Raw genomic sequence first — 18,654 nt, forward strand, 5'->3', positions numbered from 1 at the left:
TTCACTGTTTACTTTCATAGTAACATCTGCTCCTGAATGCAATTTTAAATCAATTTCACAGACAGTTTAGGCAAGACAAGTTTATTTATATAGCACATTTCATACACAAGTGCAATTCAAAGTTTTTTACATAAAATGATTGACAGAAAGAAATAAAACGTGCCTTTAAAACTCAAATGATTTAAGAACACAAAAACTTTAGATTTTAAGAAACAATAAAACAGCAATAAAATTTATTAAAAACGTGAGTGTTTATATAAACATAATAAGAGCAAAATAAAAATAAATTGGAAATAAAAGTGCAGTTGATGTAAAGCAGCACAGTGCTCAGGTTGTGAATGCACAGTTCACAGTGCACAGTATAGTTTATATAAATCAAAATTGGGAAAAAAGCTCAAAATATTACAAGTGTATAGATTGTTATGTGATCTCGAAACTGATAAAACAAATGAAATACTCTGTTCCAGGAACAGTGACACAGGGAGAAGAAGCGGTCCTATCACAAGATCACACTGTTGATGATCATAAAGAAGATTCTAAGGATGAGAGTGAAGGTGAGACCAGAGTACCACTATATATGGTTTATGCATCTAACACACTTTATTATAACAGAAATGACATTTTCATTTTGTCTTTTCCATTTTTATGACAACTTATCGATTTATAAATCATTTCACATAATGGGGGTTTCTTTAAAAAGCCTAGACTTCACTGTTTACTTTCATAGTAACATCTGCTCCTGAATGCAATTTTAAATCAATTTTTACAGACAGTTTATCAATATGAACTAAAATTGGTAAAAAAGCTCAAAATATTACAAGTGGATAGTTTGTGATGTGAACTCGAAACTGATAAAACAAATGAAATACTCTGTTCCAGGAACAGTGACACAGAGAGAAGAAGCGGTCCTAGCACAAGATCACACTGTTGATGATCATAAAGAAGATGCTAAGGATGAGAGTGAAGGTGAGATCAGAGTACCACTATATATGGTTTATGCATCTAACACACTTTATTATAACAGAAATGACATTTTCATTTTGTCTTTTCCATTTTTATGACAACTTATCGATTTATAAATCATTTCACATAATGGGGGTTTCTTTAAAAAGCCTAGACTTCACTGTTTACTTTCATAGTAACATCTGCTCCTGAATGCAATTTTAAATCAATTTTTACAGACAGTTTATCAATATGAACTAAAATTGGTAAAAAAGCTCAAAATATTACAAGTGGATAGTTTGTGATGTGAACTCGAAACTGATAAAACAAATGAAATACTCTGTTCCAGGAACAGTGACAGAGAGAGAAGAAGCGGTCCTATCACAAGATCACACTGTTGATGATCATAAAGAAGATGCTAAGGATGAGAGTGAAGGTGAGACCAGAGTACCACTATATATGGTTTATGCATCTAACACACTTCATTATAACAGAAATTATATTTTATCTTTCCATTTTTTGACAACTTATCGGTTTATGGGTCAATGACAAATAAGAAAATGTCAGGTGGTGCGACCATATATTAATTTAAAATAATATAGAGTATTTTTCCCCTCATATATAAGAAATTTAACATAAAATCATGCCAAAATATTTTATTAAGAATTTTATTGAGAAAATTAACATTTATTTCTCAGTTTTGTTCTCTGTTTGTATGTTCGGACGGTCGCACCACCTGACATTTTTGGTCTTTCAAACACCAAAACTCAAAAAATCTATTGAATTTCAATAAAATGAAAAGGGTTTCTTATAAAGGACATATTGTAGATCCATTTGATATATGACATGTATTTATTCAAATTCTTTTTAGGAAAATAATGAATTTGGACACAAAAAATACATGTCACGTCATTGACCCTTATACATTTTTTGACATATTGGGGGTTTCTTTAAAAAGCCTAGTTTCCTATCAAAAGCTACACTCGATGCTGCATTTCAAATGCTTTTGGAGAACAGTCTTTTTTCGACCGGTTGTGAAGCACGTTTGTCAAACAAGGCAAATTTGTTTGGCTGTAAATATCCTTGGAAGGTCACGTGGCTAATTACAACAGTACCTGCAGGTTATAAATACGCGTGGCGCAAACGTGTCTTCAGGTTTTTGTCTTCAAGGACCGCTTTGTATGTGCATGTTTAATTTGCGTTATTTCAAAAAAAGGAGATAACTAAAGAGTTAAACTAAGGAGTTTACCAAATAAGTCTATATATAGCGATATATAAAGTGTCCAAGCACTACCGTCATACAGCCTTTTATACGTATATTTAAGACGAGTTAATTAAATAAGTTATGTCAAATTCAGAGCGGAGATGTGTGCCTCCTTGTGAGAGTTTCCTCTGGAACGGCTGTTCCTCCCTGATGCCCTGATCTCGCCTTCTGGACTGTTTGGTAATGCGGTTAACACCGTGGTCACCAGGTTCTGGGAGGCAGGAAGCCTCGAGGAAGAATTCGTGAGGTATCTTCCCCACCACGATCCAGTCCCAACCAGGCACACGGTCTCGGGTGGGATCGGTCTACTTGAGGCGTAAGGCCATCAGGGAAAGTGTGGCGAATCGTGCCTCCCCCCTAGCAGAAGCAGGGGACCGACCCAACGCGCCCCTCAGGCCACCACGGGAGATATGTGTGCCCGGGAATGTGGGGGTGTGCCCCCCCAGAGAGAGGTGCTAAAAATTCCAAGAGAAATTAGAGGCTGCTCTTCGGCTCCCTCACAGGGCCGTTTGCAATCTCCTCCGCTACCAGCGTTTTGGGGATTAGCGGTCTCAAAAATGCTAAATATTCGGTCATCTCTTGCCACACTACAGGACGCCTTATGTCTGGCATCCCCCCTAACAAGACGAAGTGTTGACATTGATACCCCTACCAGAGAAGCTGGCAGCGTGGAAACTACTGCCAGCTATCTCTGCATGGTAGAATGGACTGCAGCCAAGGGCTACAGGATTCAATTTGCATATCGCCTTCAGCGTTTCAACGGCGTGGTCTCCACGTCTGTGCAACCAGAACGAGCACATCATTTGGCATAGAACAGAATAAGAATAACAAGCTCTGCTGGACAAAGGGGCCATATAACTTGTTCCCCTATCAGACAGAGAGTCCGGCTACTACAGCTGGTATTTTCTAGTTCCCAAGAAGGATGGGGGTTTGCGTCCAATTCTAGATCTTCGCGGATTGAACCGCTTACTGGTAACACTCAAATTCAAAACGTTGACAATCAAGATGATTGAGCTCAAATACAGTGCCAAGACTGGTTCGTGACAATCGATCTCAAAGACGCATACTGTCACATAGAGATCCTGCCACAACACCGAAGATTCCTGAGGTTTGCTTTCGGGGCGAAGCCTACCAGTATCGGGTTCTTCCATTCGGCCTAGCCTTGTCACCCCGCACATACACAAAATGCATGAATGCAGCTCTGGCTCGTCTGCGACTCCGGTGTATCCGCATTTTGAATTACAAAGACGACTGGCTGATTTAAGATCTGTCTGCAGAGCTAGCGCTTCGACATTGGGATGTCGTCCTAGCTCATCTCAAAGACGACTGGCTGATTTAAGATCTGTCTGCAGAGCTAGTGCTTTGACATTGGGATGTCGTCCTAGCTCATCTCAATGCTCTCGGGTTGAGAATCGACGTCGAAAAGAACATTCTTTCCCCTATTTAGAATACATCCTATCTCAGGGTTTCAACTGTCTCCTGCACGTGTCAAATCCATCCAGAGCACCCCGAGGAGCATCAGGCTAGGCCAGAAAGGGACAAATCTTCACTTTCAAAGAGTTCAAACCTTGCACAGATGAGACACTTAGAATGTCCGCTTTCTCGACGCACCGACTGCAAGGGGGCTGTTGGGTGATTCTGTCGAGCAGCAGTTCCTCGACAATAAAGAAGCAGAGACAGAGGCTATCAAGCATATCCTCCTCGGCCGTCCTCCTACCGTTGAGATCTCGTGCATTATGTGCTTCCAGGCAGCCCAGGAGACCACCACCCCGTCAGCAGCCGCGGCGGAGGCAGAAGCGGCCCTCATGGGAAGACCTCAGGGAGATTGAGAATATCTTCGGGCCTGACCCAAGCCATTCCATCGCTGGTTGGTCGATTCGGGACGGTCCTGCCCTGTCCCAACAGCCCACTTCTCAAAATTTCCTCTCTCTCTGGGGGACGAGGGATCCGCACTGCCAGCCATCCTACCACCTTCCTGGAGGTGGATGAAGCAGATCGTACCCCTAGCCAAGACGTAATGCCTTGACAATAGTTTACCAAACCGCCATGGTGGCTGCGGGATACAATCTGTATTAGCTACGCGATTCAACTCTCCAGACGCCTGCTCCATACCCTCTTGGGACCTTAATGTGGTCCTGGCGGGCCTCTCTGGGCCCCCCTAGAGACCCTCGGAGGTTCCGATATTCCTCCCCTTTCGAGTAAGACGGCCCTCCTGATGGCGCTCGCTTCCTCGCATTCTCTGTGTCCCCGGATTGCCTTGAATTCCGGATACGTGCCCAAAGTTCCCACGACTCCCTTCCGGGACCAAGTTGTGAACTTGCAGGCGCTCTCCAGTGGGGAGGAAGACCCAACCCTATCCATGTTGTGTCATGAACGCACACTGCGCCTCTATTTGGACCGCACGCAGAGCTTCAGCTCTGACCAGCTCTTTGTCTGTTTTGGAGGACAGCAGTAGGGGAAAGCTGTCTCAAAACAGAGACTGGCGCACTGGATTGCGGATGCCGCCACGGCAGCATACCGATTACAAGCAGAGGCGCCTCTCTGTCAGTCATTTGTAGAGCTGCGGGTTGGGCTGCACCCAATGCCTTCGCAAGGTTTTACGACCTTTGTGTAAACCCGGTGTCAGCCCACATCCTGCGTGGCAACATGTAGGACTGGCATCCGGCAGGGCATATGCCTCCAAAATCACATTCCCACCGTCAAGCAGGCTGGGTCAGTGTGCTATCTACCTCTCTTCTTACCCAACCACATGGCTAAGAACAGGTATCCCATCCACCTCCCTTCTTACCCAACCACTGGTTAAGAACAGGCATTCCATGCATCACTAAGCAAGCATTCCCTGGGGGGTGGGCTGGGCAGAGCAGCCTTCCCCCTTAGGCCGGGAGAACATATGAACTATCACAGAAAACACTTACCGGACCTAGTGCTACCGGACGTCTGTAACACCCCCTCCGAGGGCTGTAACGTCTGATGTATTCTCATGAGTTGGTTCCCACTCCTGGTAACCCATGACGTTCCCCAGGTGCACCTCCACCTCACAGTAAACTATTCAGTCCACACCTTCCATGCGATCTCCAAGAGGTAAATGAATGCTGCACGTCATCTTCCTTTTATACCGGATATCTGGGGGCGCAGGCCGGCATGCAAATTTCATTTCGCCAAATTTCATTGGCCTCTACTATAGTTGTAAGAGTTGATAGGTTCTCAAGGGCGAAACCCCATCTGTCGGCTCGACACAACGTCTCATTCCCTTCATCAGGGAACTGAGGTTACAGACGTAACCAAGACGTTTCACATAATGGGGTTTTCTTTAAAAGTAAACAGTTAAGTCTAGGCTTTTTATAGTAACATCTGCTACTGAGTGCAATTTAAGATGAATTTCACAGACAGTTTATCAATGAACACTAAAGTTGTGAAGAAAAGCTCAAAATATTACAAGTGGATAGTTCAAAAAATATATACCTGAATAACAGGGTGGACACAATCCAGCCCAGTTTCTCCATTTGGTCTTTTATTTAAAAAATCTTCAGAATTCCAACTATTCATGAAAGTAAAGCAATTTGAAGTGGGGGGTATTTCACAATATAAATAAATGTTTTTCTCTAATACACCCTGGCCACAATTATTAAAATAAAGAGTAAAATATCTTTCAAGTAGTCTATATTCAAATTTATATTTACAATTTCTATGCACACCAAGGTGACTAGAAACATAATGTTGTCCAGTCATGACTCGCACACGAGAATAGTAACACATAGCCCAAACCCCATTAATCATTCATCACAATGGATAAAATCAAAGAATCGTTCTGATGTGCAGCAAAATACAAAATGGCTTTAAGGAAATAATTAAAACAATCTCATTTCCAACATCAGAGCAATGATCAAGAAGTTTTAATGGACTGGAGATGCTGTAAATCTGCTTGAAACAGGATGTGTGTCTATATTGTTTCAATCCACAGCGAGGAGATGAATTTGAGTGGCAAAAAACTCTTCACAGACCACAGATGGAAAATTGCAGTAATCAGTAGAATTTTGGGGTCAGAAAGCATTTAAGAATAATAAAGGAAAACTGCACCTCCATCACCGCAGGTTGTGTAGGTGTTCAAGAAACACTTCTTCTGCTCTCAATGTAATAACAAACTCCACCATATTAATCTGCCATACAGAATTTCAACTAGGATTGGGGTCTATGGCCATATGAAATGAAAAATATTTTGTAACACAAGATTTGGTGCACACAGGAAAAACAAAGCCCAATGTCCACAGTTAAATAATTTGCCAGATCTTTATTGTTGTTTATTGTTTATTTCAGTATCTTTCAGTTAAGAAGGCCTTTACTTAAGTGTGATTTTAAATATATTTCTGAATAGACTAAAGGTTTACTTCCTCATTCTCTATTCTGTTTAAATTAGGATACTAATACCACACTTGCATAAATTTGTTTTTGTACAGCTATTTTTTTATCATATTGGCGATGCATACAGTTTTACATTTATTTTCTCAATAAAATAATGTGAATAAGGAAAATATGTCTACATCAGTGAATGCTATGGTATATAAAGATCAATTGACATTTTGTTTACTTTTGTCCCTACAGATCAAACAAAAAATCAAGCAGACGCTGGGCAGAGCACAGACTGAAAATATAAGGAATACACATAACCTCCAATATTTATTGTGTCACACTTCTATTCTTGCCTGGGGTGAACAATATGACTGATGTAAATAATAAATATTGTTCTAGTCTGTGTATTTACCTGCCTGTAACAGATGCAGGTTTCATTTATTTGAAGAAAAACACACGTATATTACATTTGATACAGAACATATAATATAATGTAAATACTTGTGTACATTTGATACATTTTGTGTTTTAGTGTCACTGTTTGCTATGTGTTGGCAGTTGTTGTTCAGTTGTTGTGATGGTGTGTTGTGTTCCTTATTAAGATTCACGTGATCTCATCATGTTACCATATCTTAATGATACTGAGTACATTTTAACAGTGGAAAAGATAGTTTAACCTAAAACTGTAATCTTCATTTTAATTAAATTTATCAGAATTTTTTGCCGACATGTAATAGCAAACCTGCTTCACTTTTCTCTTAGATTGCTTTAGTGTAACATGAAAGAAGAAAGTCAAAGAAAGATGTTCTTTATTTTATGCTGTTTGGCTCATTTGACCATTTTACACATTGTTTTGGAATAAAAACGAATCCTAAAAAAAATCAATGACTGAATCTTCTACTGTGTGTTTGGTCAAAAATGACAGGCAATAGGAAATTAATGGGAAAAGCCTAACACAGAACATGTTTGTTGTTTTTAAAAAATACATTGATTGATTCAGACACAGAAATGGAGGAGAGAGACACATACCCCCAGAGAATATGAAAGAGAAAATAATAGGTTAAAGTCTAAAACATTTACATTTAGTCATTTAGCAGACGCTTTTATTCAAAGCGACTTACAAAGAGTTATGGAGCAACAAGTGATATATCATACAGGAGCCATAATACATTAGGTGCCAATACAATGTTACTGGTTTCAACTAAAGCTAGACCACTACCTGTTGAGAGAAAGGGTTAGGTTAGGTTTTTTTATTTTGTCTGTCAGGTATTCACAGAAGAGTTTTTGAATGTTGTGAGAGATGTGGTTGACCGGTCAGAGTTATGAAGAATGTTCCACCAGGAAGGAGTTGTGAAGCAGAATGCCATTTACTGTCCTTATGAGAAGGCAATACAAGACTGGTTTGCTGAACGCAGTGATCTTGATGGGGTGTAGGAGTGCAGGAGGGTGTGAAAGTAAGACAATGCAGATCCAGTGATAGTCCTCAGTCAGGACACACACAGAGTCGGGTTTAGGGCCCTCTCACCAACCAAGAGCTCACCAATGGGACAAACACCCAATAGAGACTCTTCTAACAGAAATGTGTAAAAACATTCTACGGGAGCAGCGAAAGACTCCAAACAACACCTGCAGAGCAGAATTAGAAATTTAAATTTATTCAGAATTTAAATACAAAAAGAGCTGTAACATTCTCCAGTCACCTTAAGAACAGTGATAAAGAGACACTCCATCACAAAGCCTTTAGCAATCAAGAGCTGAACCCTTCAACTGATCTCAACACTGACACTAAAACCCAAAACATGCCCAACCAAACCCTAGCCAGACTAAACCAAATGATAAAAACACAAAAAGAGAAATATCTCAAACACTGAACAGAAACAACAGCTCAGCAAAGTACATATAAATGTAATCTGTCATGAAACAGAGAATATAAACTGGCAGAAAACCTCACAACCGTATCAGACCATAAACTAAGAAAAGTCTTGACCGTGTACAGACTCAGTGATCACAAGGTCATGGTAGAGACAAGCAGACACAGACAGACATGGACACCAAGAGAAGAGCGACTGTGTCCACACTGTGTGACACTGACACAACACACACAAACTGACACAACATAACAGAATCCTGTCACCCTCAGTAATTTCATCAATACTTTGCTCTTTTTCTTTTTCTGTTTATATTGATATGTATATAAAGCCCTGTTGAAGAAAAACAGCATTTTCTCGTTTTGGTATGTTTGGGTGCTGGTTTGTTCTGGTATAAGATGGACATGTCCTGCTTTAAATGGTCCTTAGCTGGTCATGTGCTGGTCAATAGCTGTTTAAGATGGTCTATGATGGTCACATGCTGGTTTAAGATGGTCCGTAGCTGGTTTAAGAAGGTCAAACCAGCATCAATACATAGCTAACCCAGCAAATACTGTTTTTCAACAGTTATTCTCATATACTTTTATTTTCTTCTTAATCTGTATTTGTGCAGAATGTTTATATTTGCTTTGGCAATGTAACATTTGTTTGATCATGCCAATAAAGCTTCTTTGAACCTTTACTACCAGAGCTCCCACAGCATCCCTTTGACAGCTGGTTCTTTATGGGACGTTGAGATCACCTGAGCTTCAGTTTGTGTGTATGTTAGCCCAACATTCACTTGTCTCTTTGCTCAGTCTTGATCTTCCTATGGTTAAGCAGACTTTTGTTCTGATTTTTATTTATGGTTTTGGATTGCCTTCTAGAATTTTTGGCAAAGATACTTACCTGCTTGTTTGGAACTATTATTAATGGAGTTCTGTGATTAAGCCAGGAATTCTTTGTATTTTTTGTGAAACACTGATTAAAGACTTTTTCAATTTCTCACTTACCATGGCCTAGTGGTCAGCGCTCAGAACAACACGTCCTGGTTTCACCTTGGTCCTGATAAGACTATTTAATATTGCAATATTTCATAGATAAGTCAATGGGAAAAACGTTGCATTAAATTATAGATACTTAACCATGGATTTCACAGACAGGGTCATATAAATTTAAAGGAGTTAATTTGGATAATATTAAGAATTAACACGCAACGGGTTCAGAACACTGAACACATTTACAGGGCATTAATGTACCATTTTTAAAATCTTTTTATTTTTTGTTAGAGACAAACAATTTGTCTTAAATATGTATGAGTACTAGCAACATGAAAAGCTATTTACTCTATAAGACCCCTGAATAATTGACAATACTCATGTGTGACTGCTGCCAAACACGACACTTTGAAATGGTTTAATAAATACAACTAAGCTGTATTTTGACAAATGCTACTTGAATAAAGTTCTGAGCCAAGGTGTATGAACACAGCCGTTCTATTAAGACTGTCTCTGAGGTCTGACTATCTGATGTCAGTGAAGAAAGACATAAAATAAGCTCACAGCTCTCTTTAGTAAGTAGTAAAAAGAGTACGTCAAGCAACAATGTCCAGAAACCATTACAAGTTTTAAAATGATCAAATTGTCATTGATTGTAGTGATGATTATAGGTTACAGAAGATGTTTAAAAGAATGTTAATAAAAAAACAAGGATGACATCAATAGAAGTTTTTGCCCCAACATAAAAAAATCAAAGCTCATACAGACCAAGAGTCTCAACATGTCAATGATGTGTTCGGTTCATATAGTCTGAAGGATCTGCACGAGGATCTTCCTCATGAGAATTACAGCATCTGCCCTTCAGAATAATCTGTTTTCACACTTCAGGCCAAAAACTCAAACTCATCAGCGTTTATACAAAGAATATTTAGACAAACACACATAGTTTGAGAAACACATATGCACACAGTCTTTCAAATAATCTATTCATTCTCATTAAAGAGTGTAAAAAAACATTTATTTCTATAATCGATAAAAGCATGAAACATACAGTTAGTGTGTGTTTAACACTCCAGAATAAGATTGAAAGAGATTCAAGATGCTTCTTTGGCTGCTTTCAGTTGTTGTTCACAAGATCATATTGTTCCCATGCAGCCTGTGACCAAAGAAAGTGAAGCCATGAGTTAATGACTTAACAGCATTTCTGTTGGTATATAATATGTGCCTCAGGTACACTGGTGAAAAAAAGATCATTGGCAGATGTTTAATAAAGCTGTTTAACAGCTCTGAATCATTACTCATGATACATATTCCACCTTTAATTCTTCACTGGGAAAAGTGGCGATAAAAAGACTTCAAACACTGAAATGTCCACTTGAAAATATTTTCAAATGTGGCGTGTCATGGAGGCATTCAGCCTGTGGCACTGCTCAGGTGTAATGGAAGTCCAGGTTGATGCAGTAATTCATGCAAAAGGAGGTCCAACCAAATATTGAGTGCATAGAAATGAACATACTTTAAAGAATCCAGACATTTCACGTTTTTTATTGATCTTGTGCACATTCCAATTTTCTGAGACACTGAATTTTGGGTTCATTATCTGTACGCCATAATTATTAAAATTTCAATAAATGAAGGCTTGAAATATTTCACTTTATATGTTATGAATCTATATAATATATGGGTTTCACTTTCTAAAATGAGTGACAAAAAATATGGATCTTTTTCACAATATTCTATTTTTTTAGATGTATCTGTAGTACTGTATAATAATATCATGAAAGCAAAGTGCAGCTAATTTAGTTTGGTAATCTGTTTAGGGCAAGTAAAATAAAAACTATTGCAACATTTTTTTCTGTTATTAATCTGTTAATATTCCCCCCACTATGTATATACAGGGTAGGTATAAAATCTGCAGGCTTGTAATATCTCTTTATAGTTGAATTTAACTGAACAGATGGGAAAGTGACAGGCCTATGCTGCAGATCTATGGTTACTGTTGATACTGTCTAAGAAAGCTGTGAGCGCCATCATCTGTCGACATGTGCAAGGGCGTAGGTTTGGTTTGAACATTGGGGGGGTTGAACGTCCCACATAGCACACAAGCATCACGGAGACGTCTATTTGATGTGTGTGTTTACATCTGGAAGACGTATTTTTTAGAGTGTTTGCTCATCTGCAATACGTCTATAGGACGTTTCCTGTTAGAAGATGTCTTTAATATGTAATGATTTAGAATGTATGTAAACTGACATCTTATAGATGTCTATCAGATCTTAGTTAACAGCAGATCCTTTCCAGATGAAGTGATCTTTAACAGACATCTTGCAGACGTACGTGTGCTTTCTGGGGTTGTATGCTGCCTGTTATTTTATTTTAATTTTTTAATGTGTATTGTCATTGGATAATTTATTTCTATATCCATCCATCCATCCATAGATCAATCCATCCATCTATATACTTTAACTGATTACAAATTCAACATAAACAAATATGAAAGAGACAACATTTAGACATTTATTTTAAGATTTTTACATTCCACCTAAATGCTTTTTTTTTTAAAGGGAAACACATCGGCTCTTGAACGACTGTAAACGTGAAATTTAGATACACCACTTCCTCAAAGGAACAGAACAGTGATTATAATTACACAGGTTAAATGAAAGCTCAAAATACTGTGACTTTTCTACCCTGCTGCTATATTTACCTCAAATATGTTAAAAAAAACTTGTTAAGAGATTATACACCTCATAACGTTATGAAATTCGTGTATAATCCTCATTCATAAATTCTAACATAGAAGAGATTATAAAAAGAAATAAATGAAGTATTGAAAGCGCCAGTAGGCGGCAGCGATTCACTGTTTTAAAGAGTAAACCACTTAAATTATTCATTCATCCAATTCGTTCAAAAATCAGATTATTTTAGGAAGAAAACAGACATCAATGTGAATGCTTTTGTCATTGATAATTACAGACACTATTGAAAAATAAACTAGCAAAACAGATGGCTGCTTTGGTAACTTGTTATACTGATAGTTATATATAAATACATTGCAATGGATTAGCTAGCTAACATATATGGTGTGTACTATTATTACACAATATTCTCATACCTCATTCTCAGTAAATGCTTTATTTTTTTGCATCCCTCTCTGACCAGCAGTTATATATAGTCCGCTGTGCAGCGCTTCTCTTCATTTTTGGCGTACGTTAAGTTACCCGTGTGCTCTCCATTTAAACACCACTCGCGTTGTTTTGGTGAAAGTGCGACTCATTGGTTGGGCGTTACCAATCGGTTCAATTTAGGGGGAGTATTTTTTGTCTAATTTATTATGACAAACTAATATTTGATTAGGAACAAAATTATTGTAACAAAATAAACTAATTCTACATATTTTTCATTTGATCTACTGTGATTTTCAAGTTGAAATATTGGAGGGGTTGTAACTGATGCATTTGAATATTGGGGGGTTACCTCCCACGCATCCCCCCCATAAACTACGCCCATGTCTGTACGCCATAATCATCAAAATTTCAATAAATAAAGGCTTGAAATATTTCACTTTATGTGTTATGAATCTATATATTATATGGGTTTCACTTTCTGACAAAAAATATGGACCTTTTTCACGATATTCAATTTTTTTTAAACGTACCTGTACTGTATAATAATATCATGAAAGCAAAGTGCAGCTAATTTAGTTTGATAATCTGTTTAGGGCAAGTCAAATAAAAACTATTGCAACATTTTTCTCTGTAATTAATCTGTTAATATTCCCTCCTTCTATGTATTTACAGGGTACGTATAAAATCTGCAGGCTTGTAATATCTCTTAATAGTTGAATTTTCCCGAACAGATGGAAAAGTGTCAGGCCTATACTGCTGAAGTTTTATGGTTACTGTTGATAATGTCTTAGAAAGCTGTGAGTGCCATCATCTGTCGACATGAGGGAATTTATTCATCACCAGCCTCACAGTGGATGAATGATTTCGATGAGTGTACATTTGTTTTTGTTCATTATTGCACTATTCCAATATGGTTTTGGACACCACCGTTCAGATGCAAAACTCCAGTCAGTCAGACGACCTCCATTTACTTCGAGCAATAACAGATATTTCAGACGGTACAGTGTTTTTAATGGGTTTTGAAGCAGAAGTATTTGAGTGAAGTTCACTATGTGTGGAGAGCATTCACTCAACATTAACAATTCATTTGTGATGCAGAGTTTTACTTCTGAAACCCTCGGACCCTGACACAAATATACAATTTAGAAAATGGGGTACGTAAATTAATTTGACAATAAGGCATTATTTAAAAATTCCTGTTTGAAACCAGTCGGGGTGTGATGTGTGGATATATTTAAAATATAAGTCATGGAACGGTTAACAAATTCATAAATATTGATATTGGTGTGATTTAATGATTCAGTATATTCACAATTCAGTTGCAAAAATATTATTAAATTTAATTATTTGTTAAGTAATTTGTTAAAATTAATTATTTGTAATTTGTTCAATTAATTGTTATATTACTCGTTTTCTGCAAAAATGTTTTATTATTTGGTCAATTATTTTCTTAAATGATTATTTAAATTATTGTTCGTAAGGTATGTTTAATTAATCATAAAATTATTTCTTCAATTAATTATTTGTGTATTTGTAAAACTATTATTTGGTCAATTATTTGCAATCGGATACATTTCTTATTAGTGACCCTGGCCTACAAAACCAGTCTTAAGTGTACATTTTTTAAAATTGAGATTTTTACATCATTTGAAGGCTGAAAAAAACAGCTTTATATTGATATATGGTTTATTAGGATAGGACAATATATGGCGGGAATATTGAGAAAATCGACTTTGAATTTCTTAATCATAAGCACTGTAGCAGACCATCCACTCACAGAAATAAAGTTTTTATACATTTACGGTAGGAAATTTATAAAATATTTTCGTGGAACATGATCTACTTAATACCCTAATGATTTTTGGGTATAAAAGAAAAACCTGTAATTTTTACTCATACCCTGTATTTTTGGCGATTATTAAAATTGTTCCTGTGCTACTTAAGACTGGTTTTGTTGTCCAGGGTCACATTTATTGAATATAAACTCTTATTGGAGTACTTCGTTTCTGTTTTGTCTGTTACCGCAGCCCACTCTTGCAATGACGTTTCTGATAGAGGTAGAAGTTATTTCCAAAAAGACTCTGCAAGTGTAATATTTGTATTACACAGAGTGGAGCTTTGACAAGGACATACAAGCTCAATGACAATGACAACATCTGATGTCGCAGAGCACTTCTACCCATGTCCCCTTCCATAATCCTGTTTCATGTAGACCTTTATAACACTTACCATGAAAACTATCTAAACTAAAACTCCTGTACCACGCTTACTACACAAGACATCTGTGTATATATCCATCTGCAAGTGTGTGTAATGAAATGAAACTATGAGGAGACGAGATTAAGACCGTACAAACACTTAAGATAGAATTCAAAACCTTTATTACAAAAATAAGTTACACTCACCTCATTTTACAGTATAAAACAATTTATTTGCTGGAATGCAAAAACATTGTTGGCCACCAACAATAGATTAAAACTGCTCACATCTTTTCAAAAGGTTGCAATGTTACGGCTTCATTGAGAGGGAGTTAACTGTTTACAAAACCGGGTCAATGGATCGCTCACCTGCTGCCTATATATATGAAATATAAACCCAGGCCGCAGTGTCCCTTTTTCTACACAAAGTTCATCTGTTGGCCAACGAGAGCGTGATGAAATTCATGATCGATTAAAAAACCCTACATAATTCTATAATGTTCTTCAGAAAGTGGAACCGGTTCCATAGAAAAACGGACACTGCGAGGCTCGAGATACGCAGCGGCTGCGTTTGTGATGTTAAGCCAATAGAAAAGTAACATTTTATTCCAAACTATCATACACCCAGTAACTACAGAATCTGAAGAAGCATCTGAGGCGGCTACTTCAGTTAAAAAGAGTTGAATAAGAGCAGGGTTTGTTTCGGCTCATCACATGAGATTCACTTGCATGTCCAGTTTGACTGTTGACTGCAATGGCGGAGCAGCAGAGGATCGACTATATTACATGAAGTGCCGCTGCCCTCGTGCATATTTCATAAGAAACAAGCCCTGCTCCTAAGCTTTAAGCGTCTCTATTTACATTACAGGCAGGGTAGTTGAATCCTCTCTACTTGAGGTAGTTAACCGACCCTTAAAAGACAAGTTCTCAAAGAACCGCGCTTCTGGAATGCCTGACTCACCCACGTCAGGTGGTTACACCTAAACCTGCAGAAGGTCTCTAGCCAAACGTTTAAGGTTAACATGGATATTCTCAAGACAAAACTATACATCAGCATCATCACGCTCCTCCGAGCCACTTCAAACCCAGGAGAGAAAAACAAAACAAAAGTAAAATAAAAGTGCAACACATTTGATGTTATGGGACTCTTGAGAATCTGAACTTCAATTTCCAAAATGTGGGCATGGACACGCTCCTTGTGTGAGAACTGCAAGTCCAAGATGATGACTGTTGAGTTTTTCTGCTTCGTCAGAAGTGGCAGTATATAGGAGATATGCTTCAATAAAAGCTGGAATATCATTGGACCATTGAGTCGACTTTAACCTTATAAACACTGTAGAGTCCGGTGTAACCCCATACAACAAGTCAGTCTTCATACTACCTGGTCAGGACCAGCCTCGACCCCCTTCCCCTGCCAAAACAAAACACACATGTTAGCATTCAGGATATATACAAATACAGACATCAACATTAGATCTTCAAGGATCTACAACAAGATGAGATTAGAATCCTAAAAAATCTGTTTACGATTAAGTAATTTTTTTTAAGAAAAAGGTTGGTTAACACCGATCACATTCAGTCATTTATTACTTTATCATCATAAGCACAGATTTTTAAGCAGAATATTTAGGGTTTACATTATTATTTTCTTCAATAACCATTACATTTGCTAGGTCGATATAAATGTATACTACATTGAAAATTAATGATACATTTACAATAACCCTAACTGAACATCAATAAATCTGTAATAGTCTTGGAATTAGAATAAGCAATTTCATTAATTTATCGGTTCTCATCATGTTATTTTGATTGTGTTATTGACATTGAGCAGTTCACTCAAATATAAAAATTCTGAGAATGATATATATATGATGTCTTCAATTGAACATCATTTTATATTAAAATGCCATCAAATCATCAATGAGTTTCATATTATTTCAAATTCATTAAAGAAATTTCAATGACTCTGTGGCTTAATAAATGTCTTCTGAAGCGAATCAAAACCTTCAGGAAAAACATTTTTAAGCTGACATGGATGTTTGTGCTTTTTGGATCCCATATAGAAGCCACAGTGTAAATGTCTACAAAAATTAAACTAAAGATTCAATTCAATTCAAGTTTATTTATACAGCGCTTTTCACGATGTGTATTGTTTCAAAGCAGCTTTACAGGGGCAAACGGGTAAAACAGATAAGTTAGAACACACCACAGTGCATGGTGTTTATACAACGAGTAAGATCATTCTAATAAATAATATCTAATTTCTAAAGAAAGGAAGGATCTGAGATGACATGAGCATGAAGAATTGAGATAATTTTTATTTTCCAGTGAACTATTCCTTTAATCTCAAGCTTGTTCTGTGTTGCTGATGTGTGTGACAGGTGAATGTTTACAGAGGAGCTTCTGGTCGATCAGCTCCGTCTACTGTACTGGAGTCACATTAGTTTACATCTGGAGTGAACAGGCACTCCTGACATTAACTTCCAAAATTCAATTTATAGTGATTCAAACAGCCTTTAAAACAAAGCAAGCACGTGAATCAATTCATTGTCAAAAGTCTCAAGATTACTAAGATTCACAGTACAAAATGACTATTTTGTCTTAAGTCTTATTCAGTCAGACAGGCTGGACAAAATTAATGAGACTGCGACAAATGAAGGAAAAGTGCAAACCTTTGGTCCGTTTCGCCCGCACGGTGCCTTGCATACGTAAGCAATGTGAAAAAGGGGAAAGGGAAAAACAAACGCCAGAACATGTATGTTGAGAGATAAAGGGGAAAGAATTTCGTTTTTTTTAAGAATCTGAGGATCTAAACCTACAAGAGTCTAAAACCTCCTGCCAACACTCCAAGAATGCTCCACCCACACATCACGTACCACTCGACATCGCTGTTGGATGCCACCTCTAGAGCCACGCCCACCTCGTCCGGATCCCGGACCTCCGCGCTGAGAGTATCCGGCTCTTCCTCTTGCCATGCCGGAGCCCCGGCCCCTAGACAGTGTTGGCCCGCGAGATCCTCTGCTGCCCGTTCCTCTAAAGTGAGACTGAAAGTCCTCATAGCCGTAGTACGGATCGTCGTAGCCTCCTCTGTAGTTGTGATAGTCGTAGCCGTAGTAGTCGTAATAATCCCTGTAGCTGTAATAGTCTTGAGGGTAGGAATAAGTTGCTCTCACACCTCGTCCTCTGCCTCGTGATGAAGGGTGCACTTGTGGCGGCCCGTAATAATAGTAATCATCATACCTGCGGCAAACAGACGTGATCAGACATACAGACACAGAGCAGGATGAAACGCTCCTTTTATGTTTTTGGAAAAGGCATTCTGAAGGGTCTTACATTTGAGTTTTAGCAGCTTGTCTCTGGGCCTTCCGTTCTTTCCTCTTCTGATCAGGCGGCTTAGCAAAGACGATTTCGATTTGTTCTCCTTCCAGATCCTTCCCGTGCATTTCAGCTAAAGCCTATTGAAAAACACAAGTTTGATCAAAATCGTGCATCAAACAGCAACATCTTCAGAGCAAGATGAGACGGTCACCTTAACCGCACTTTCACGCTCCTCGAAATGAATAAAGGCGTAATCCTTGAGCTTCTTAACCCTCTCCAGTTTGCCAAACGGACAGAACGTTTTCTCCAGATGTTCTTCTGATACTGTGCTCGCCAGGTTTCTTACAAACAGGACTTTGACCTAAAAATATAACAAACCACGATAGAATTATTGGACAGTACGTAATTTAAGGGTTTCTGAATCTTCTGTGAATCAAATGCACACAAACGTTACTGGTGAATTCAAGCATCATGCTACCTTTGCCATGACCTCAGGGTCAGGGTCTTCGATGGGGTCGGCCCACTCTACGGTCACCACATTCCCCCAGACCTTCACCTTGCCACTCATTAAGCGACGGCGTGCCTGGGCGGCTGTTTTGTGATCTTCAT

General features: G+C 38.2%; 1 protein-coding gene and 1 long non-coding RNA gene across 2 annotated transcripts in view; both read left to right on the forward strand.

The window, feature by feature from the left end:
• LOC130436438 (uncharacterized) overlaps positions 1-18,654 on the forward strand; it is a 210,278-nt gene that overhangs the window by 133,764 nt on the left and 57,860 nt on the right. The window lies entirely within an intron of this gene.
• On the forward strand, positions 1,290-7,438 carry LOC130436443 (uncharacterized). The gene is made up of 2 exons (XR_008909079.1): positions 1,290-1,378; positions 6,806-7,438. It is a non-coding gene; the product is annotated as an uncharacterized LOC130436443 (long non-coding RNA).

This window comes from Triplophysa dalaica, chromosome 15 (assembly GCF_015846415.1).
Source record: "Triplophysa dalaica isolate WHDGS20190420 chromosome 15, ASM1584641v1, whole genome shotgun sequence".
Lineage (NCBI taxonomy): Eukaryota > Metazoa > Chordata > Actinopteri > Cypriniformes > Nemacheilidae > Triplophysa > Triplophysa dalaica.